The 24488-nt window shown below is 37.5% G+C and overlaps 1 long non-coding RNA gene across 7 annotated transcripts in view; it reads right to left on the bottom strand.

Moving 5' to 3' along the window:
• Window positions 1-24488, bottom strand: part of LOC127666766 (uncharacterized) — a 102623-nt gene that overhangs the window by 8750 nt on the left and 69385 nt on the right. For 3 of the 7 annotated variants that reach the window (XR_007973698.1, XR_007973697.1, XR_007973703.1), the window contains exons 1-2: window positions 10724-10842; window positions 254-316 (exon numbers count right to left, since the gene is read on the bottom strand). This is a non-coding gene — a long non-coding RNA (uncharacterized LOC127666766). Of the gene's footprint in view, window positions 1-253; window positions 317-2768; window positions 2862-10718; window positions 10843-17275; window positions 17374-20209; window positions 20315-24488 lie in introns of those variants that run through there. The other 4 variants (XR_007973701.1, XR_007973700.1, XR_007973699.1 and 1 more) reach the window with 3 other exon arrangements.

The raw sequence follows: 24488 nt of genomic DNA, 5'->3' as shown, positions 1-24488 counted from the left end.
CCATGAAGAAGGAAAGCTTGGAATCCCAGTGCACACAGCACTGAAATGACCTGACATTTTGAGGTAGCCACAGTTAAGTTTAATGGGAAACATAGTAGCAAAGTTTTCAGTTATAGTTACTGTAACTTATATAACCTAACATTCCTAGAGGATTTTTATATTAAGAAGTTTGGAATCATTAGAATACCAGTAAGAACATCAGAATGAAAGCATCAAATAGAACTGTTTTGAAGAAAACAATTTTAGTACCTACCTGTGTCAGGTACAAGGGAAGACCAGCCTGTTTTTATTTTGTTCCAAATCAGAGGAAGCTTGCCTGTTAAGATAAAGGATTGAGCAGGAAGTGAAGATCCACTTAAATATATTTAAAGTGCAAATTTACTAGGTATCACCAAACACCCAGAAGTCAACAAAATGATGTATTTAAAAAAAAATCAAGCCAGGTGCAAGACTTAAACCACAGCACTCAGAGACTGAGGGCAGGCAGATCTCTGTGAGTTCGAGGGTAACCTGGTCTACAAAGTGAGTTCCAGGACAGTCAGGGCTATACAGAAAACCCTGACTCAAAACCAAAACAAAATTCTGACAGTTAGCTTTAGTGTTGAACCATTATGACTCTAAATATCAATAGTAGCATATCCGACAAACAAATATGCATGTATTACTGGCAAGAAAATACACTGTTAACAAAACATGTCTATGCTGCTACAGCAGACTAGACAAAGGCATATTTGGAAAACAGCTGTGTAAGAAATATAGTAAAACACACATTTAAATAACTAACACTATTTGGATTTGTATTAAAGAGTCAGACCACACAAGCAGACCATCATGTACTTAGGTGATGCCATGTGAACCTTCTCTCTATTTTAATTGGTCAATCAAAGGTTAGAGTCTATGATTGGGTAGTGGAGGGGAAAGGTGGGACTGGAGGCACAAAAGGGGGGGGGCAGGTAGAGGAAGAAAAAGAGAGAAGGAAGAGGAGAGGAGGAAGCCACTATGGACCACGTGGATGGGAGAAAGCACAAATCTTAGTGATTGGGAAGTAAGTATTTTGCCAATGAAGACATATGACTTATAATTAAAATATTTGGATTATGTGTCATTTATATGGGCTCTATGGGTTGGAAATTTTAGCAACAAATTTGTGCACCTTATATCCAGCTTAGAACTGAACTAAATTGAGAGGAAAATCCAGCCCCCTATATCCTAAACAACCAGAGGTAACAATGCAGCCCTGAGCTTGGCCACAAGGTGGCGCCAATGTCACAGCACAGTTGGGGTTCCCTGAGCCTGAGAAAAATTCAAGGACCCAAAATCAGTGCTGCCTGAAAAGCAACATTCACAGCTGAAGATCAGCAATTGAACAACAGCTATCTTTCCAAAACTTTCTTCACAGACACAGCAGACTGATCTAGGCATTTCAGCCGCAAGCTAAACTTCCCCTGCAGCTTTCGAATTTCCAATATCCCCCCACCACACTTCTAAACAGGGCACAGGACAGACAAACCAGCTCTCCCAAATGCTTACACTGCAGGCTGCCTAATATCAACACACATGCTGAAGGCTATAGGCCAGACAAAAGATCCAGAGGGCAAAAAAACACAAAAGCCAAGGATCTTTGTGCGGTCAGCCCCTCCCTACTAATAAAAGACCATTAATAAATACTAGTAAAGACTAATAAAAAGACCAATAATAAATACTAATAAAAAACTAATAATAAAAGAACCACAATTTTCTAAATCCAACACCAGAGGGAAACAAACATACGAAATAATAAGACCAAATAATAAGAAATAAATAGTAATTACTGCAATTGTTTGATCATTCATTTCCTCCCACATGAATAAGGTGCTACAGAGAATTAAGGAGTTTCTTAACTAGTGATTATAAAGAGCAATGATATTTTTAAACAATTTTTTGTTTCTCAGAGTATATGTGACCGAAGTCTAGAAATTAAATTTGCCAAGGTACATTGAAGAAAATTTTGCATTTTCTAGAGACTAACTCTAAAACCTGTACTACGATAGACTCTGAAGTAACACTTTACCAGCAAAACTTGTAATTATAAACAATATGATCTAACCTCATTAAGCAAAGCAAATATTTTGATTGATTAGTACTTAGTTTTAACTCAACAAACCTGTCCCTAATAGTTAGTTTTAGTCATCACAGAGACAACAGTACAATACTATACTAATGAAAATGTAGCTCTAGCTTTTGTCTCTATAACAAGGACCTACACTAAGGACTAAAGAGTGCTAATAATCACATACATTAAGAGTCACAGCCCAGAGAAACAATGAAATCATCTAAACCAGTAAGACAGACAGGCAATTGAGCAGTGATGTATTAACAGAGATCTTAAATGCTAAACGTGCTTCGGACAGCTGCACAGGTCAAAAAAAATAATACTGACATACATATTGAGAACAATTTACTGTGGGGACAAACATACACAAAAGTGACCCTAAGAAGACTCAAAATTAAGAAAAAAATTGGGGAGTAGTACCCAATAAACAAAGACAAGTGCTAAAATGATCAGCAAGGAAAAGAATTTAGATTGGGTAAATGAAAGCTCAGAAAGAGGTTATTTGGAATCAAAGGGAAAAAAATAAATAAATATCTGGGAGGTGGAGAGAAACTGATGGAACAGTCTCACTGAGCAAAAAAGTGGGTGAGTAGGTATCTTAGAGTTTTATTGTTGTAAATAGTCACCATGACCAAGGAAACTTTTATAAGGAAAACATTGCATTGGGCTGACTTACAGTTTCAGAGGTTTAGTTCATTATTATCATGGTGGGAAGCATGGCAGCATCCAGGCAGACATGGGGCTAGAGAAGTTGCTGAGAGTTCTAGATCTTGATGTGTAAGCAGCAGCAGGAGACAGTGTCCATACTGGGTGTAGCCTGAACATAAATTAAGACCTCAAAGCCCACTTTCATAGTGACGCACTTCCGTCCAATTTGGCCACACATGCTCCAATAACACCACACCTCCTAATAGCACCACTCCCTATGGGACAAGCATTCAAACCCATGAGCCTATGAGGCCCATTCTTATTCAAACCATCACAGTGGATATGTCTTCTGTCTGGAGCCAGCCCTGGCAGAGGTGTTTCTTTCTTCTTGGTTCTTCTTGAGGCAGCAGAAGGGGGAAGAGCATGCTGAACCCCTTTAATACAGTTCCTTGTGTTGTAGTGACCCCCAATTACATAATTATTTTCATTGCTACCTCATAACTGTAATTTTGCTGTCATAAATCGTAATGCAAACATCTGTTTTCATATGGTCTAAGGCACCCCCCTCCCTTATATGTGGGTCATGACCCACAGCTGGGAGCTGCTGGGCTGGGGATTAGGTGTTTACATGCAGCCTTACCAGTCTTGCTGGGGATTAGGTGTTTACATGCAGCCTTACCAGTCTTGCTGGGTCCAGCATTTTCTGACTGTGCCCGCAGTCCTCCTTTTAGGAATATAGTAATGTATATCTGTGCCACTGCATGCTGAAGTTAATACACATTTAGAATTCACAGGGTCTTATTGAGACGGTGGAAGATTATGGGGGCTTCTGAAGTAGGATTAAATACACTTTGCATTATAATAACGGCCTCTTAGCCTTTGGAGCCTGGGAGTGGAATGTAGTGGTTTGAATGAGAATGTCTCCCATAGGCTCAAATATCAGAACCCTGGTGGTGACTTTACAGCTATACCTTACCAGGGGCAGGCTCTGAGACTTGCATGTAGACTAGCCTCAATTCCAGTTCACTTTCTCTGTTCATGTTTGGGGCTTAACATGTGATCTCCCAGCTCCCTTCCATGATGGTCTCATCCCTCTGGAGGCACAAGCCAAAATAATCTCTTCCATAAATTCCCTTGGTCATGGTATTTTATTACAGCAACAGAAAAGTAAATAATACAGACTATAAATAATCAAAGATTAAAACAATTTTTACTTAATCTTAAAAAATTCATGATAAAATTGGGCACCAAAAAAGTAAAATGTACTCACCACAGTCTGTATTGCACTGACTATTGCAGCCAGTGTCCCTCTTCCTGCGTGGCAGAACGGCTGCTCCAGCTTCTGGACTCAGCCACAACCAAGAAAAGGCAAGACAGTAAACAACAGTTACAGCTCCTGCCACACAATTTACTTAAAACCCCCGACAGATTTACAAGTGCAGTCTCAGGTTTTAACCCTAAAATAATTAGGCTCCACTGTTTTGATTATTTTGTCTTTGATGTAAAACTATAGGTGACAACAATGGTATGTGCTGTCCAAATTGCAAACAACTTGTTTTAAACAGATTATTAAAATAGTATACATTCACTGTGTTTTTTCAAAATTTAGAGACATAAAAAGAAAAGGTTTTACTATATACTTATGACACTATGTACTAGATACTTGTGCAATGTTCCTAATTCTCAGTATTACCAGCAATGCTGAGATAAACTAAAATACGTTAAATTGTTCTATGCAAAATATCTACTTCCTCAGGACAAAATTCTTGACAGTAAAGTGAACTTTAAGGGTTACAGTTTATGAACGCTGAAAACACAGAGTTGGTGTATAAAGTCACATCATACCTGAAAGCATATCATAAACTAAAAAGAAAATAATTATATAGACATGTAACTGTCTTTATTCATTAAAACACACCCATTTTCCCAGTCATCATTCTCAGATTGCTTCCTCCAACAGCACTACCTCGTGGTGGGTAGAAAAAATTAAGTCAATTTTATATAATAATGTACTCTTCGTTGATATTTATCAAGGGAAATGGGAAATTTGAAAATTCAAATGTCCAATTAACGGAAGACAAAAGATTAATGCCAAGTAAATTTTGTCAAATGCATTATTTTCAGGATGCTTTATCAGTACAATCTGTCCAGAGAACTTCCTCCCTACAGGTTAAGCCTCATATTTAAACACATTTCAACCTTTCAACTGGCTGAGTGAGGTCTATAGAGAATGAATCCATGCCCTCCTGAATAACAACACTTAACATTCACTTTGCATAAAACATCAATAAATCAAATTAATAGTCACTTACTTGTTACCACTAATTAGTTACACAATCTACTAAAATATTCCCTTTGGAGTGTTTGTAGAAAGATACAGAGAGGAGGGGATATGTTCTATGGTGATGTGGTGAGGTATGGGAGAATGGGGTGCCTCAGCGGGCCCATGCCAAGGCATCCCTTCCCCCTGAGGACCAGTCACATGTTGGTATAGTATAGAATAGAGTTTATTAAGGGCATGGGGAGGGGAGTTAAGAGGGTGGTAGAGGCAGAGAAAGAGACACTAGAGAAGTAGAGTAGAGATGTAGAGGCCAACCATGGCACGTGGAGAGAGAGGGGGGAAGGCAATGAGAGAAGGGAAAAAGGGAAGCAGGAAAAGAGCAAGGGAGGAGCAAGAGACCAAGAGGGCAAGAGAGCAAAGAGGGGGCAACCAGGCTCTTTTATAGTGGGTCAGGCCTACCTGGCTATTGCCAGGTAACGATGGGGTGGAGTTTGGACAGAATGCTAACATCCTTCATCATATGACAGAAAATGGCTCTTAAATTGGTCATACTAGCCACTCAAGAAAACACACACAGTATAACACATCTGTCATGCAAACTGCACCCCGTGAGAAGTTCATTAAAAGAACACAACACAAGGGACTGATTATCATGAAAACAAATGTAATACATGAGGCTGAAATATAATACAGCAAGGGGGTATTACTGCACACCCATTCCAATTTGTGCTCTTGAGAAATTACTACATGCAAGAGATCAGGTGTGAGGAGGTTTACTGGGAGATGGCAGAGGGGTGAGGACCTGCAGACTGGGTAGAGGCAGACAAGAGTAGAGCCATGAGGGCAGATAAGGGAAGAGGGGGCCAGAGGACAGAAAACACTGGCAGAACTAAACTGTACCATACAACACCAGGATTACCAAACGCTGACACGTCTCTAGCTTCAGTCTTAGGGACTAACTAGTAAGCTCATTATTAGACCAAAAGAGGCAGAAAGTCAAATTTTTCTAGCCACAACTTAGACTATCACTACATTACATTTCATAAATTAATACAATATTTACACTGCTTTTGGTAATTATGCATGTTTATATCAAAGATTATTATATGAAGCATTAAATACCCTATTAAAGTCAAATTAGCTTTTGTAAGATTTAGAAGAATCTTTAACACTTAAAACATATTTTATCCACACACATGACTCTTTAGTTTTTGAAATGACCTTTTATTTGGTTTCTCTTTCTGAAATTTGTATTAATGGCATATTATATACAGGAAATCTGGCTAAAGACACACAAAAGTTGTCAGCTAAGTCATAGGAGTAAAAAGAAAATTTAAATGTTTTATGGGCGTATGGAAAAGGCCCTGAGAATAAATTACTAATTCTGCGAACAGAAGAGTTTTGCTTTCAAATTTGCTCCAGGCAGGTGTGAGGGTGTTCAATGGTGTATTCATTACAAGCCCAGAACTGCCATATGTTTCTCTTAAATTCTCCTTAAGTAGCTTATTTGCCAGTCCTGAAGACTTTATCACTTAAGAGTCAGAGAAATTCCTATTAGAAAATTACTGTTTCCAAGAAACTCTGAATCTATACACCTACTTTTAAAAGCAAATGACTTGAGAATTCTGCTAATGTGTATGTCACAGTCATTAATGTAACTGAAGAAGAATGTCCCCACAGACTCAGATATTTGGACACTTAGCTGGTGGTGCTCCTTGGAAGGGATTAACAGATGCAGCCTTGCTGGAGGAAGTGGATCCCCAGAGGTCAGTTTTGAGAGGTTAAAGACTGTTGCCATATTCAGTCTGCTTTCTCTGCTTCACACTTTGTGCCTGCAGATGTGAGCTCTCTGCGTTCTATTCCAGCTGCCATGCCTGCTGCTTGCTGCATTGCTGCCCATCATGATGTCTATTAAACTATAAGCAAAGTTACTTTCTCATGGGAAAGGGAGCAGGAAGGTCGCTTCCTCCGGTTTGCAGCTTGCTTGGGAGAACATCAGGTTCTCTGCGTGAGGAAGTGTCTCCTCTGTCTTGGTTGGCTGAGAATGACAAAGACCCTAGGTTGCCTGGAAACTAGCAAGCTGGGAGCAATCTCCTCATGCCATTTCTCTACAGATAATAAAATATATCTTCAAATTTAAAGCCAGGTATGGGGTATTACACCTATAATTTCAGTGTCTGGGAGGCAGAATGAGGGGAATCAGGAGTACAAGGACAGCTTCATTTGCATAATGAGCTCAGGACCTGGCTAGGCTACAGAAACAGTATCTGTTCTGAATGAATAAATACATACATACATACATACATACATACATACATACATAAAAAATTAAAAATAGTAATTCATTTGATTGCTCATTTAAGAGCACCTATGCTCACCAAGGTTTCTGCTGTGAAAAGCCAGTGAGAAAATCCTTATTGATGGTGTAATAAGGAGGGTAGACAGGTCTGATACTCAGATAGATGCTTAGACTATAGATATGGATCAGGAGTGCAGTACTTGCCTGTCTTTCAAGAGGCTGTGAGCTTGGTGTCTATATTGAAGGAAAAACAACACCAAGCAAAGCCCACAAGAAACTAAAACTGTATTTTCTATACAAAATTGTCCCAATCAAAGACACCTCCCAAGTAATGGAAATTAGTCAAGTATCAGAAGAGAACCAAATTTACAAAGATCTGCTACTTCTTCCCAAATGGGGTTCTTTCCACTCTGAGACCAATCTGTCAACTCCAGAGGAGTGGCTGAAAAGTAGCCATGTTTTTAACAAACACCATACTAAAAGAATGAGGAGTGCAGTCTACAAATCTTCCAAATATTCTGATCTCTATATAAGGGCTTAGTATCTCAGAAATAAGAACAAACTAGAAGTAAACAAATCAAGTTTTCCAGAAATTAAACCCTACTTCACTTTAGTTTATCTGTGAAGTGGACTGAAGTAACTGGCAAGAAGCAACTGGCAAGACCAACTATATTCCATGTAGTGGCTATCCCTGGTGGTCAACTTGACTATATCTGGAATGAACTCTGACCTGGATCTTGGCTTAGAGATCTTGAGACACAGTGGCTATGAATCCCAGAAGATTTTGACAGGGAAATTTCTAAGTTCAAAGTCATCAGGGAGCAGGGCGGTGGTGGTACACACCTGTAATCCCAGCAGTCTGGGAGGCAGAGGCCGGTAGATTTCTGAGTTTGAGGCCAGCCTGGTCTACAGAGTGAGTTCCAGGACAGTCAGGACTATACATAGAAACCCTGTCTCAAACAACCAAAAAAAAAAAAAAAAAAAAAAGGAAACAAGAGTTGAACCTAACCAACTCTACAGTCTACTATCATTCTATACACTTAAAGAAAACAACACACACAGATACACACAAACACACCCACAAACACACACACACAAAAACCCCTCATGGGCTAGAGAAATGTCCCACTGGCTCCACAATTTAGAGTACTGAATGATTGTTTAAAAAAAAAAAAAGGATTTGTATCTAGTACCTTTATAGAGGCTCACAATCACCTGTGACTACATATGAACAGATACCATAGGCAAAATGCCTACCATATTCTTTAGTTTTACCCTCCCTAGTACAGAGGATCAAATTCCTCTTTTATTTTTATTTTTGAATTTTCGAGACAGAGTTTTTCTGTATAGACCTGGCTGTCCTAGAACTTACTCTGTAGACTAGGCTGGCCCTCAAACTCAGAAATACGCATGTCTCTGCTCTCAGAGTGCTAGGACTACAGGTATGTACCTGTACCAAGGCCTGGCGAAATCCTCTATTCTTAAAGGAAGTTTTGTTAATTCAATATCAAGAACACATTTGTAGAGTCGGGCGGTGGTGGTGCATGCCTGTAATCCCAGCACTCTGGGAGGCAGAGGCAGGTGGATTTTTGAGTTCGAGGCCAGCCTGGTCTACAGAGTGAGTTCCAGGACAGCCAGGGACTACACAGAGAAACCCTGCCTCGAAAAAAATCAAATCAAAAAAAAAAAAAAAAAAAAAAAAGAACACATTTGTAAAATGTTAATATCTGGGAGTGGTTGGATATGCAGAGAAGGAACATTTGTAATCAGTTTAATTTCTTTCTTTCTTTCTTTCTTTCCTTCCTTCCTTCCTTCCTTCCTTCCTTCCTTCCCTTCCTTCCTTCCTTGTTTGACTTCTGCTTACTTTTTTTGGATTTTTCGAGACAGGGTTTCTTTGTATAGCTAGCCCTGGCTATCCTGGAATGCACTCCTGTAGCCCAGCTATTGTTATGCATTTTGATTAAAAAAAAAACTTTTAAAAGGATTTGGTTCATCTGGCACTTAAAAGAAATAGACAAAAAGCAGGGAGAAAAACATGTGGCTGTGACTTCTTTCTGGTGGCTTAAGTGAAAAACTCTGACTGTGAGTTTGAGGGCTAGCCAAGTTGACAGAGCAAGTTCCAGGCCAGGCCTACAGGGCCTACACAAAGAGAAACACTATTTTGAGGCCAGACAAAGCAAAGCAGAAAAGGTTCTGCTTTTTAATTTACAGACATATGCTTTTTGTGTTGTTGTTTGGTTGGTTTTTGGGTTTTGGTTCCCCACCCCCACCCCCAAGACTGGGTTTCTCTGTATAGCCCTGGCTGTCCTGGAATTCACTCTGTAGACCAGGCTGGCCTCAAACTCAGAAATCTGCCTGCCTCTGCCTCCAGAGTGCTGGGATTACAGGCATGCGCCCACCGCCTGGCCTTTTCTTTTTCTTTTTTTTTGGGTTTGACGTATGCTTTTTCTAGTACTATTGACCATAGAATTTTGATCATGAAGGCATGTTGGATTTTGTTTGTTTGTTTGTTTTGTTTTTTTGTTTTTCGAGACAGGGTTTCTCTGTGTAGCTCCAGCTGTCCTGGAACTCACTCTGTAGACCAGGCTGGCCTCAAACTCAGAAATCCGCCTGCCTCTGTCTACCAGAGTGCTGGGATTACAGGCGTGCACCACCACCGCCCGGCAACAAAACCAACTTTTAATAAACAAAGTAGATACCAGGAAATGCTCACAAAAATACTTAGCCTTTATTTCTCTTTCCTATAACAACCATTCAAAGAATGCAGAGATAATAGTAATTTTTAATTTTTATTTTTTCAAAGTAAAAAAAAGGCCTCAGCCGGGCAGTGGTGGCGCATGGCTGTAATCCCAACACTCTGGGAGGCAGAGGCAGTCAGATTTCTGAGTTCAAGGCCAGCCTGGTCTACAGAGTGAGTTCCAGGACAGCCAGGGCTACACAGAGAAACCCTGTCTTGAAAAAACCAAAAACCCAAAAAAAAAAAAAAAAAAAAACCAAAAAAGGCCTCAAACCAAGACAACTACAAGATAATTTTTATGAACATATATCATAATGAAATCCATTATTTTGAATACTAATGAAAAGGAATAGATTTTAATTGTTCTTACTAAAAAATTAGTGAGGGAATTAATGTATGCCAACTAGATCAATTTTGCTATGGCACAAGTATCTAGATATTGTGCAATATCTGGCTTCTCATAACCGTATTTATCCTACATATTTCAAAATAATCCATTATACATAGATTATACAAAATAATCCATTATACATAACAAATTTTTATTTTTATGAAAATGTGGACACAAAGAGATGCATATACGTAGTAAGTTTCACGTTGAGTTTTATTAAGAGAGAATAAAAAGGGTAAAGGATTGAAGGAGCAGTTATTAGGCAAATACCTTACCGCAGCATCTACATTTGCAGGTGAGTCTCCATTAGGATCTGCCAGCATAGAAATGACACTAATCATGATGGTTTCCACAGTATGGATAGGTAAACAGTGTTCCTCTGGCTTCTCATAACCATATTCATAACCATATTTATCCTCCCCAGGCTCATGAAGAATAGAAATGCAAAACATCACCATTTTTATCAACTGTAAAATTATAGAATAAGAATTGTTTAAATTTGGTTACACATAATCTATTACAAATGCATAATCTGTTACTTATGCATATAAAACATTATTTATATGGAGATTTCCTAAATGTAATCTACTAACTTTTAAGAATGTTACAGATTAACTATATTTTACATTCTTTAAAATTACAAGTAATTGCAGACCTCCACTGCTGTCCCTGATTCAAAGGACATGCCGTCTCTTTTCTACTTCTCCAATTCTTTATTCTCAGCATTTACAGTTGTCTTTCTCAAATTCTAGTTAAGATGGTCCTCAAGGTTCAGCAAATAAAAATTTTAAAGGGGGAGGGTGATGTAATAATAATAAAAATTAACAGACTCAAAGAAAGACACACATTGGAGAGATATCTCAGTGATTAGAAGCATTGGCCATGAGCTGGAGAAATGGCAGCGGCTAAGAGCACTGACTGCTCTTACAGAGGTCTTGAGTTCAATTCCCAGCAACCACATGGTGGCTCACAACCAAATGTAATAAGATATGATGCCCTCTTCTGGTGTGTCCTAAGTCTGCTATAGTGTACTCACATATATAAAATAAATAAATATATCTTTAGAAACACTGGCTGCTCTCACAGAAGACCAGAGTACGATTCTGAGAACTCACATGAGAGTTCACACCCTACAGTCCCAGAGAATCTGACACCCTTTTCTGGCCTCTGTGGATACCAGGCATGCATGTGGTATACAGACATATATATATATATATATATATATATATATATATAAGCACAACATCCACATACTAAAAATAATAAAATAGGGGCTAGAGAGATGTTGCAGTGGTTAATAACACTGGGGCTCTTGCAGAGGACCTAAGTTTAATTCCCAGCACCCACAAGGCAATTCACAATCATCTGTAATTCTGCTTCCAGGGGAGCCAACACCTTTGTCCTACATCCATAGGTACATGGTACACATACATATATGCAGACAGAACACTCATAAACATAAATATACACAATAACAAAAGCTTTAAAATAAATAAGTGATACTCATAATCTACTTCACAAACTCATTTTAAATGCAAGTTCCATATAGTAACAGTCAGTGGGGTAGAAATACAGAAATATCGTCAATTTTATAGGGGATAAAGAAAGACACAACTATATCTCACTTTGCATTATTTTATCCAAAAGTAAATATTCTCAAAAAATCCTACAGTGTTAATCTATAAACATATTCAAATAATTATATCAGCAATTAATAAAAGTAACTTTTCACAGTAAATGTCTTCTGTCAAAAATACTATTACTTGAAGAAGTTTACAAAACAAGTAGGAATAAATAAATTTTCTGAGTATAAAAAGATTTCAATCAGTAATAACATATGTATGCTTGTTTGGTTGGCTGTTGTTTTGAAAGAGTTTTAACTGTCCCTGTTAGCAATCTTCCTATCCCAACTCATGGTTAAAGAACACAGGGAGACTGAGGGAATAGGGAGAGACAGAAACAGAAGGAGGGAGGGAGGAAAAGAGGGCGGGTGGGTGTTTGTATGTCAAGGGATATAAAATTAATCAATCCAACAAGTACTTTTGGAAGCCCTACTGTAAAGCAAAATTACTCTTCACATGTAATCAAAAACTCATGTTTTTGCTGATTTATACAGAAACTTTCCTTTAACTGAGGTTTCTCTTCTTAACCCACTCCCATGGCTTGTGAAATCCAACAAAATGGAATTAACAAATAAAAAAGGAACAGTATTAAACATTGTAACATTCAGCCCAAAATGTTGTTTTTGTTTTCCACTACGTTTTACAAAATAAGGAACTGTCTTTGAAAAAATGAGATTGAATAATTGTATATAATTCCATCAGAAGGAATCTACTTAAGATCAAGATTTGGAAGATAGGAACTGAAGGGTATATGTAGCTCAGAGAAAAGAGGACTTGCCCAGAATGCATAGCCTTGGTCCCACATCCAGCATCCTATAAACCAGTCATGACAGCACATATTTATAAGTTCAACACTCAAGAGGTAAACATAAATAGAAAGATTAGTAGTTCAAGGATATCCTTAGCTACAAGATCAAGGCCAGCCTGGAATGCATGAGACCTTGTATCAACCCCCAACCCCCAAATCATTAATGGGTCTGTTAAGATTACTCCATTGTTAAGAGTATTCGCTGTTCTTCCAGAGGACTTGAGTTTGATTCCCAGCAATTATGTGGCAGCACAACCTTATATAATTGTAGTCCTAGGATATACAAAACCCACTTTTGTGATCTTGAGGCACCAGGTACACATATACAAGGACCCACCTACATGCAGGCAAAGCACCCATACACACAGAACAAATTAATAATAATATAGTGTGGTGGGCCATGCCTTTAATCACATAATATAGGAGGTGGAAGCAGACAGATTTCTGAGTTCCATGCCAGCCAAGGGTAGATGATAAGACCTGATAGATAGATAAATAGATAAGATAGATAGATAAGATAGGTAGAATAGATAAGATAGATAGATAAGATATATAGATAAGACAGATAAGATAGATAGATGATAGATAAGATAGATTAGATAGATAGATAGATACATAGATACATAGGATAGATAAGATAGATAGATAAGATGGATAGATAGATAGGATAGATAGATAGGATAGATAGATGATAGATAGATAATAGATAAGATAGATAGATAAGATAGATAGATAGATGATAGATAGATAGATAAGATAGATAATAGATAGATAGACAGATAAGATAGATAGATAGATAGATAGATAGATAGATTAGATAGCTAGCTAGCTAGATAGATAGATAGATAGATAGATAGATAGATAGATAGATAGATGGATAGATAGATAGATAGGTAGATAGATAGATAGGATGGGTGGATACATACATACATACACACATACATACATACATACATACATACATACATAAGCAAACACCACAATAATAATAATAACAATTTTAAAAGAAAATGACTTTTAAAAAGCAATCATTTGGTAGAACAGTAATGGTGAATGTTTTTTGTCCCAGTACTCAGAAGGCAGAGGCAGGAAGATCTCTAAGAGTTAGAGGCCAGTCTAGTTTACAGAGTGAGCTCCAGAACAGCCAGGACTACACAGAGAAACCCTGTCTCAAGAAACAAAAACAATTACTAGTCATTTAAATTTGAATCATTTTAGATTTAAAGCTATAGAATCTTAAAATATTTTAATTTTACACATCACTTCAAAAATGAGAATATCTATCTCATTAATTAACAAATTAATATCTGTTGACATGAAATTTATTTTTATTGTACTATATATAGCAAATAAAATTACAATTTTTTCCATTTCTCAGTTAAGAATTAAAAATCACAATGATACACAATTACAACCACTATACATCTTCCTCAAATCAAATTGCCTATACAAATTCTTTACTTTCCCTAAATCTTCAGTGTCTAAAATGCCCCGTTCTATTTTAATTAAATATTTCACTGAAGCAGAATCACACAATCAGTTTTGTTCTTTTAAATTTGTCATATTTCAATTATCATGTCTTCAAGATTCATCATTAAATGTTGGTAGAATGCATTCCAAGTTGAATGACCAAAATTAGAATCATGCCGAATCACATTTTTAAAATAAATATGTCATTTATATAGTCATCAGAAATAAACACTGATGCCATTATGGCTGTCTTATTCAAGACAAAAGTTCTTCTATACTGACACTGTTTAAATTCTAGTGATCTCTGATTTAAGCAACGTTTCCAAAAGTATGTTGAATGACAACTATGTTCTCTGTGAGATGTTAATTATTAACTCTATAGCTAGCTATACACTTAATATTTACATTTATTTTGCCAAAATGCTCTTAATTCCCCATACAATGTTTTGTCTGTTATTTTTTCCCTTTCATCTCATTGCTCTTTACAAATGGATTTATTTCTAATACTAAATCCACTTGAAAACCCTGTCCAGTCAGAATGGCTAAGATTAAAAATTCAGGAGACAGCAGGTGTTGGAGAGGGTGCGGAGAAAGAGGAACACTCTTCCACAGCTGGTGGGGTTGCAAATTGGTACAACCACTCTGGAAAGCAGTCTGGCGGTTCCTCCGAAAACTGGGCGCCTCACTTCCAGAAGATCCTGCTATACCACTCCTGGGCATATACCCAGAGGATTCCCCACCATGTAATAAGGATACATGCTCTACTATGTTCATAGCAGCCCTATTTATAATTGCCAGATGCTGGAAAGCACCCAGGTATTCCTCAACAGAAGAGTGGATGCAAAAAATGTGGTATATCTACACAATGGAGTACTATTCAGCCATTAGAAACAATGAATTCATGAAATTCTTAGGCAAATGGATGGAGCTAGAGAACATCATACTAAGTGAGGTAACCCAGACTCAAAAGGTGAATCATGGTATGCACTCACTAATAAGTGGTTATTAACCTAGAAAACTGGAATACCCAAAACATAATCCACACATCAAATGAGATACAAGAAGAAAGCAGGAGTGGTCCCTGGTTCTGGAAAGACTCAGTGAAACAGTATTTGGCAAAACCAGAACGGGGAACTGGGAAGGGGTGGGAGGGAGGACAGGGGAAGAGAAGGGGGCTTACGGGACTTTCGGGGAGTTGGGGGGGCTAGAAAAGGGGAAATCATTTGAAATGTAAATAAATAATAATAAAAAAAAGAATTGAAAAAAATCACGTGCAATTTGGGATAATTTTGTAAGGTTTTCATTAAAGGGACTTTGTTTCTAAAAAAAAAAAAAAAGAAAGAAAGCTAGGCATGACAGTACAAATCTTTAATTCCAGCACATGACAGGCAAAAGCAGGATAATTTCTGAGTTTAATGCCAGCCTGATCTACATACATAATTTCAGGCCAGCCAATGTTACAGTGACAACCTGTCTCAAAAATAAAAGAACCAACCAACCAAACAAACAAACAAAAAAAAAAACTAAACCAAAATGACAAACAAGTAAAAACCAACAACAGAAGAGAGAGAGAGGTCTAAACTGACATACATCTAAGCTACACAAATTACTATTTGCTATGTAGTGTTTTTGGAAATTATTTTATTATTATTATTGTGTGTATCTATGAACACATAGGCCACAGACCATGTGCAGAGGCCAGAGCATAACTTAGTGGAATGCGATCTCTACCTCTATATGGATTCCAGGGATCAAACTCAGATTACGAGGCTTCCATGGCAAGAACTTTAACTCACTGAACAATTTTACCAGCTATCTCCATAATAACTTTAACACCCAACACATTATTCATCTAGTTGAAGCATACAATCCAATTGTTTCTATATAGTACACTTCTCAGTTATACAACCAAAGCACACACATTTTTAGGAACTTTTGTCGTCATTACCACCCCCACAAATTCTTTTATAATCTATATTGACCCTTCTCCCCTTCAAGCTGTCCAGCAGTCCTAAACAACCATGAATATACTCTTCAGAGTTGCATATTCTTGAAATTTCATAAGTGGAATTATTAAATGATTGCTTCCATCTGTTTGTTAATTTGAAAAAAATATTTATTTTCCATGTATGAACATATGCCTGTGTATGGCCGTGCATGTGAAGGCAGACACTGACAGATACCAAAGGCATCTGGTTTCATTTTTTTGTTACCAAATCATACCAAACACTTTTATAAATCAAATCACGTTTCATTATATGTATATGCAGTAGTTTGCTTTTACTTTCATCAACTGATAGGCACTAGTATTATGGCTAACTTTTAGCCATGACTTTTTAGCTAACATAAATAATTCTGCAATCTATAAGATTTTGGGATACGCCTTTACAACTTTCTTTGTTATATAGCTAGAAGAGTACATGTTTGCATCATCACCACATACATTTTATGCAATGTTGAAGAGCAAATCTAAGATTTTGTGCATGCTAGGTAAACATTCCCAGAGTGTGGTAGTGGCTCTTGCCTGTAAGCCAACCAATTGGCAACTTAAGACACAAAGATTACCAAAAGTTCAAGGCAAACTTTAGCTACATAGTGAGGTCCATGTTGATCTGGAACTCAAGCCTGCTACTCCTCATCTCCAAACAAAGCAGAAAACTAAGAAAAAAGAAAGAAAAGGGAAGGAAGGAAAGGAAGGAAGGAAAGGAAAGGGAAGGGAAGGGAAGGGAAGGGAAGGGAAGGGAAGGGAAGGAAGGAAGGAAGGAAGGAAGGAAAGAACCTAAGAACCTTTGTATTTAGAGTCAATTACAAGACCATATGCACAAAAAAACCATAAAATCACTTAGCACTTTTACTGAGATAGTTGTGAAATCTTTAGTGACAGATCATTAAACTTGCAAATGTGAAAATAAAATTAGAAAACTTACCATTTGGGGGCCAAATATCTGTAATGAATTTCATTTTAGGAGGCCGGAGGGGATAATCTTTTGGGAAAATGAGATAAGCCTTAAAAACACCACCTTCACTGAAAAAATAAAAGAAAAACCAGGTTCATGAATTTAAGTTATTCTTTATAAGTACTCAATCAGACAAATAAAAGGGTACAGATGATAAGCCAACAAAAAAGGTAGACAAAAATACTAGTTTCCTAAATACAAATACACAATTTAATAAACTACTATAAGTTCTGCTTTGCTAAACTCTCAGATAATTAGTAAAACTAAAAGGAACACTTGGAAACAGAGGTGTCCAGATCAGATTATTGGTGATATGGTAAAAGTCTTTTCAGTACATGTCTTCAAATGAAATTCAGGAAGTTTAATCTTGTCTACATGATTCAATTTGCTGAATTTTCTATATTGGTTTCAAATAATCTTTCTTCTATGCTCTGGTCATACCCAGACCTCTTTCTCATCTTAAAGTTTAGGCATATATTTTGTGATTTCCCTTTCTGATATCAGATTGCCATACTTCTATTTATCTCGTTTGTTCATTTCATCATATATTAAAACTTCATTAGAAGGACAGTAATAAATAAAAACGTCTCCCAGAGAGGTTTTATACTACTAACTTTCCAGAAAGGAAATGCTGCAATATTGATACTCTGTCTGTACTATCTAATGTACTACCCAGTAACACTCTGAAAATGGCTTGTGTCTTGGTTAGTTTTTATTATCTACTTGACCCTAGAACCACCTGAAAGGAGAACACTTCCATTAAAGAATTTTCTGGGTCATATTTGCCTATGATAATGTCTGTGAAAGATTGTCATGACTGATGACTGACATGGGAGGACCCAGTCCACTGTGAATAGCAATCCCTGAGCAGATGAATTATGTGAATGCTAACTGGAGACTACAGAAATTATTCAATTGTTAAGAGTACTTATTCTTGCAGAGGATATAGGTTTGATTCCCAGCACCCAAATGGCAACTCACAAGTAACTGTCCATACAGCTAGAAGAAATCAAGCCAGCCTTAGGAAGCAAAAATGACTAAATGGTGATATTCACATGGAATTCTAGCACCTGATATCTAGCTCAAGGTCATCCTGGGCTACACAGCAAGACCCAATCTCTAAAAGGTGTGTATTAGACTGATAAGATGGTTCAGGAAATAAAGGCACTTGATACACAAGCCTGACACCTGAGCTCTGTCACCAAAACCTACTTAAAGATGGATGGAAAGAACAAACTCTACAAATTTGTCACCTGGCCTCTTTATCTATGCTGTGGAGCACATACCCACATACACATTATGCACACTCACACTAATAAGTTAATTTTTAAAAGATGGGGACAGATGTTTGTACACTGACATAAAAATAGAAACACAGCTGTGGTCACAGCCAAGTGGTTAAGGCAATAGACTAGAAATCCCTTCTCCAAGCACAGGTTCCAATCCTGCTGACTATTTGCTGGTCTGTTTAAGCCCATGTGTAATGTTAACACTCAACAGAATGCTGTTCTTCATCCTTCAAGTTTGAGGGAAGTCTCTAGTCACTGTGGTTATGAGCTTGGAGGATTGTAGTGCGGGATTATGAATAGAGATATTGCTATATATGTATACTAAAAAAAAAGTGAGGGGCTGGAGAGATGGTTCAGCAGTTCGAGCACTCATTGATTGCTCTTCCAGAGGTCCTGAGTTCAATTCCACATGGTGGTTCACAACCATCTGTAATGGGATCTGATGTCCTCTGATATATGTGAAAATAGCTACAGTGCATTCATAAACATAAATTAATCTTTAAAAAGAATATAGGAAAGAAAAAATGGCAGAGATCCTATCTCAAAAGAAAAAAGCCAGGCTCTGAGTTGGAAGCCAGCCTGGTTTCCAGAGTGAGTTCCAGGACAGCCAAAGATACATAGTGAAACCCTGTCTCAAAAACAAAATCAAATGGTGATGATGATGATGATGATGATGATGATAACAGCAATAATAACAATAAGAACAACACGTTACATGTAACAGTTATCAACTGTAGGATATAAGACATGGGATCCTTTTAATGTGCTTTGCACATTTCAGTACAGATTGAAATTTTAATTATAAATACTGGATTTTATTACTTTTTTCTGCTTAAAAAATGTTTGAGATTATTTAGCAGTTGAGGAAACTAGCTGATATTCCAGAAAACCAGGGTTTAATTCCCAACACACACAGAGACAAGCATCTGTAACTCTAATTCCAAGGCTATCAGCCGCCCTCTTCTGGACTCCATAGGCACTGCATGCACAGGGTAAACATTAAAGGGGACGTGGGGAGCTAGGGCGTGCTATTAATATCAAATATTTCCAAATAGTAAGGAGGTAAGCTGAGGGCTCAGAGTCTGAAAAGAAAATCACACTTGATGAAAACAGTAAGAAAAAGTTCATAAAAGATTAAATGGAAAAATGGTAAAGCGCACAATGAAGGGGATAATTTGGTGAAAAAATTAACATTTATATATGGAGAGTCTGTGTGGTTGTGCATGCTTGGCAACTCAAGGTGATTCTCATAAGTTCAAGGCCAGCCTAGTCAAATAATAAAGACCATATCAGCCTGAGAAAGATCTTTTCTCTTGATTTTAAGGGTGGGGGATTAAAAGAGGGTGGTACATAATACAAATAAAGGTCTCTAAAAAAGGAATAAAACTAGTTTCTGAGGCAATGGGAGGAGACTAGCAGAAAGACAACTAGGAACAGAGGTCCTCTAATATATAGCAAGGTACTGAAGGCTAGTCTTGGATACATGAGACCCGGCCTCCAAATAATAAGTCATCAGAAATTAGCTAGAAGTGAAAAAAATAAAATAAAGCTAGTATAAAGCATAACCATGAAAAAGGAACGATGTAAGGCTGGAGGAATGACACAGAGCACTTACCACTCTTGCAAAGGCTCAGTTCTCAGCATCTGCATGTGGCAGCTCACAGCTGCCTGGTCCTCCAATTTCAGGGATCCAGTGCCTTCTTCAGGCCTCCAGGGGCACCTGCACCCATGTGATGTTTATATTACTCATTCAGACACATGAACACAATCTTTTTAGTTTTTTTAAAAGCTGTTTTTTCCCATGGAGGGATGAACATAAAATGTAGCACAGATATCAAGGATTAAAAAGAAAGTAATTAGTCTTAAAAATAAGCATTTTAAAATTAGAGTAGAAAATAAGTAGACAGACAGAATTTGAGAAAGCTAGAAATCCATAAAAGAGCCAAGAATATATGTAAAGGGGTATTAGAAAAGTCTCTACAAAATATCTGCACCTCATTTCTCCCAGGTCACTTCATTTTGGTTGATTTAATTCATTCAAAAGCTTCACAATATCTGACTGGAATTCTCATGCTAAAAAGTAGCTACTGCCCCTCCAAATTGTGTAATTAAATAAGTAATTGTCAAATTTACTTAATAGTGTTGCCCTAAAAAATTTTAAGGCAGATGTTTTTCTAATAAATACGCTAGTTCTCAAATGTTTTTTTTAAATGGATTCACTTATCCTCTACTTTACCTAAGGATCATCTACCTGTGCCTCTCCTACCTCACTTTACCCACTCCCCCAAAAAACCACATAAATAAATAAATAAATAAATAAATAAATAAATAAATAAAATAATTAATAAATTAAAAAATTAAAAAAACCCACCTGGCTTAGTGGCAGCCAATTTGTGAGTATACAAACTTTCAGTGTCAAGTTAGGACAGAGGAACTAAAAAACTCATAGGTAAAAATCACAAAGTAGACAGACAGACTGTATTTATTATTGTTCACACATAAAAAGATTTGACTATGGGGAAGAAAAAAGACATTGAAGTAGCAGTGAAGTAAAAATATTTCTCCATGTAGAAAGTATTGGTAGAAAGTATTGGAACAATTAACATGATGTTAAGGAATTATATAACCAACTGCTGAACATTTGAAAACCAAGGTCATATTTCTGGCACAAAACCTCCTTTTGTTATTTTTGTAAATTAAATCACAAAAGTCTTAACTGGGTATGGCACATGCCTATAATCTAGCATTGGAAAGTATGAGGCAGAAGGCCTACTGAATTTAAAGTAACCCAAACTACATATCAAGACCCCCTTTTCAATTAAAAACAAAAACAAAAACAAAAAACTCTATTTTGGGGTTCAGAATCTGTCAGTGGTCCAGCACTTGCCTAAAGAGCTTGGTCCTTTCTTTCCAAATGTTATACACATAAGAAAAGTTACTTGGAGGAAGCGGTTTGGGTCAAGATAGGGTTTCTCTCTGTAGCACTGACTGTCCTAGAATTCTCTCTATAGACTAGGCTGGCCTCAAATTCAAAGATCAGCTTGTCTCTGCCTCCCAAATGCTGGGATTAAAGCCATGCACCAGCAAACCTGGCTAAGAAAATCTATTCTTGGCAGCACTAGAAAAATTCAATATTGGATACAGATTTAAAAAAAATTATGCTAGGTGAAGATGGGTAAAATAACTACATGTCTTAGGGTTTTACTACTGTGAACAGATACCACGACCAAGGCAAGTCTTATAAAAGGCAATATTTAATTGGGGTTGGCTTACAGTTTAGAGGTTAGTCCATTGTCATCAAAGCAGGAATCCAGATACTCACTGGTACAGGAGAAGCTGAGAGTTATATATCTTCATCTGAAGGCAGCTAGTAGGGCTGACTTCGAGGCAGCTAGGGTGAGGGTCTTAAGCTCACACCCACAGTGACACACCTATTCCAACAAGGCCACACCTCCTAATAGTGCCACTGCTTGGAACAAGCATATAAGCCATCACACTACATAAATACTCAGTAACTATCAATCTTTTTGTTTTGTTTTTCAAGATGTTTCTCTCTGTAACAGCCATGGCAACTATCAGTCTTAAAGTAACACTTAAATGTACTAGGCACTGATTACACAGACTGTAAATAGTGTGGAGTGTCCTTTAGTAATTAAGTGAAGGTTAGTTATACTATCACAAAACAGCATACCATATTTTTACAGAATTTTGGCATAACACTTTCTCTGAGTTAACACCTCAGACCACTATCACTGAGATTTAAATACCACTCAAATCCATGCCAACTTATTTTCAATCAGTCTATCCTCTTCACATTATTGAAATAACTACAAGATCACTTTCTTGCACTTAAGTCAATAAGTGCTTTTTAAGAACATACTATAAAGTACTTAAAATTAACAGCCTTGTAAATGTCATTTAAGTCTGTCTGCTTTTCCTTGTCTTCTTTATCTTTTTTTTTTATTCGATATATTTTTTTACTTCCATTTCAAATGATTTCCCCTTTTCTGGCTCCCCACTCCCCGAAAGTCCCATAAGCCCTCTTCCCTCCCCCTGTTTCCCCATCCACCCCTTCCTTTAAGGTTTATTTATTTTATATATGAGTACATTGCAGCTATCTTCAGTCACACCAGAAAAGAGCATCAAATCCCATTAACGATGGTGGTGAACCACCATGTAGTTGCTGGGAATTGAACTCAGGACCTCTGGAAGAGCAGTCAGTGCTCTTAACTGCTGAGCCATCTCTCCAGCCCTTTATCTTTCTTTTGTAAGCACACTTCCCTAACACAGTAGTTCTTAACCTTTCTAATGTTGCAATCCTCATGTTGTGGCGACCTCCAACAATAAAATAATTTTTTGCTGCTACTTCATGACTGTAATTTTGCTTTTGTTATGAATCATAAATGTAAATATGATATGCAGGATGGTATCTGATATGACCTCTATGAAAGGGTCATTCAACCACCACAAGGGGTTGTGCCTCACAGGTTGAGAGCCACTGCCTTACCACTTGGCCCTTTCCCCAACATTTTGTGCTTCCTTACTCTTTTTCTAAGCTCCCTCCCACCCTCCACCACAGCCATGTAAACTAACCTCTTATGTGGACAGTTTAAATGGCAGGGTCTTCTCCTTCTCTCCTCCGTTGTCCTCCACTAAGAAGGAATTAAGATTTAGTTTGCCAGATCTCGGGTTTTTCTTTCAAACTCTAATAAAATTGTCCTAGTACCTATCTCCCCCAACAAGTAACATTTTAGAAAGCTTCCATTTATAAAGTCTTTCCCTGTCCTTTGTCCTGACACCTTTCTAGCTATTTTCTCAGGACCTGTCCCAGGCACACGGTCTCTTCTTCCCTAAACAAAAGTTACAGATTTCAGAAAAGCACTGGATAAAGTGGCCAGTGTCTCATTAGTACATTCAAAGTTGCCACAAACATGTCTGCCATTCACATTACAAACCAACAGCCAACACTTTTAGAAACATACAGTGAGAAATACATTTTATAACCCACAATCAGAGTTGAATAGATGGCAGATGGTTCAGCAGTTAACAGCATTGATCTGTTTGAGGAGTCAGGTGGCTCACAACCACTACAAGCACAGTTCCAACGAGATCTTACAAGTTCAACCTCTGAGAAGCAACTCCACTCACATACACATACCTACACAGAGACCTGTATATGTACTGGGTTGGCTTGATATTGCTTGTATTCTAGTGCTAATACTGGTTCCTCAAGACCAGTATTAGCATTGCTCCAAAGACCAGAGAGTCCTAATGTAGAGTCAATTGATGCTATGTGACCTGGGCCCCAAGTTATTTCCCATTGGTAAATAAAGATGCTCACAGCCTACAGACATAGGCAGGGATTAGGATTCCAGGGCTGGAGGTCAGAGGAAAACCTTGAGAAAGGGAAAGAAGGAAGTGAATGGAGGAGAAGCTGCCTCCAGTTAGATTAATCTTGAAGTAATGGCCATGTTGTATGGCCAGTTAGAGTTAAGTGCAACCCAGAAGAAACATGGCAAATTATATAATAGGACTATTGGCTGGGAAACAGAAATAATAGTATACAGGATAGATATCTCCCCAGCTCTTAATGCTGATTAAGGCTTATTACAAATACAAAGTTTGAGTGTGTCTTTTATCCAGGAACTGAATGATCAAAGGAGGGTAGAAACTCGGGATTGGGATTTAAAATTTCTACAACATGAGCACATAATTATAGATAATAAAAATAAGCTGGGCAGTAGTTATACATGCCTCTAATTCCTGCACTCAAGAGACAAAAGCCAGCAAATTTCTGAGTTTGAGGCCAACCTAGCCTCACACACGTGCGCAGGGAGGGGGCAGTAAAATGGGGTGTTAATAAAAAGAATGAGCTGTTAACTAAAATGGTCTTA

Source organism: Apodemus sylvaticus, chromosome 16 (assembly GCF_947179515.1).
Source record: "Apodemus sylvaticus chromosome 16, mApoSyl1.1, whole genome shotgun sequence".
In the NCBI taxonomy this organism is placed as follows: domain Eukaryota; kingdom Metazoa; phylum Chordata; class Mammalia; order Rodentia; family Muridae; genus Apodemus; species Apodemus sylvaticus.
This window is presented reverse-complemented; position numbering and strand designations above follow the sequence as displayed.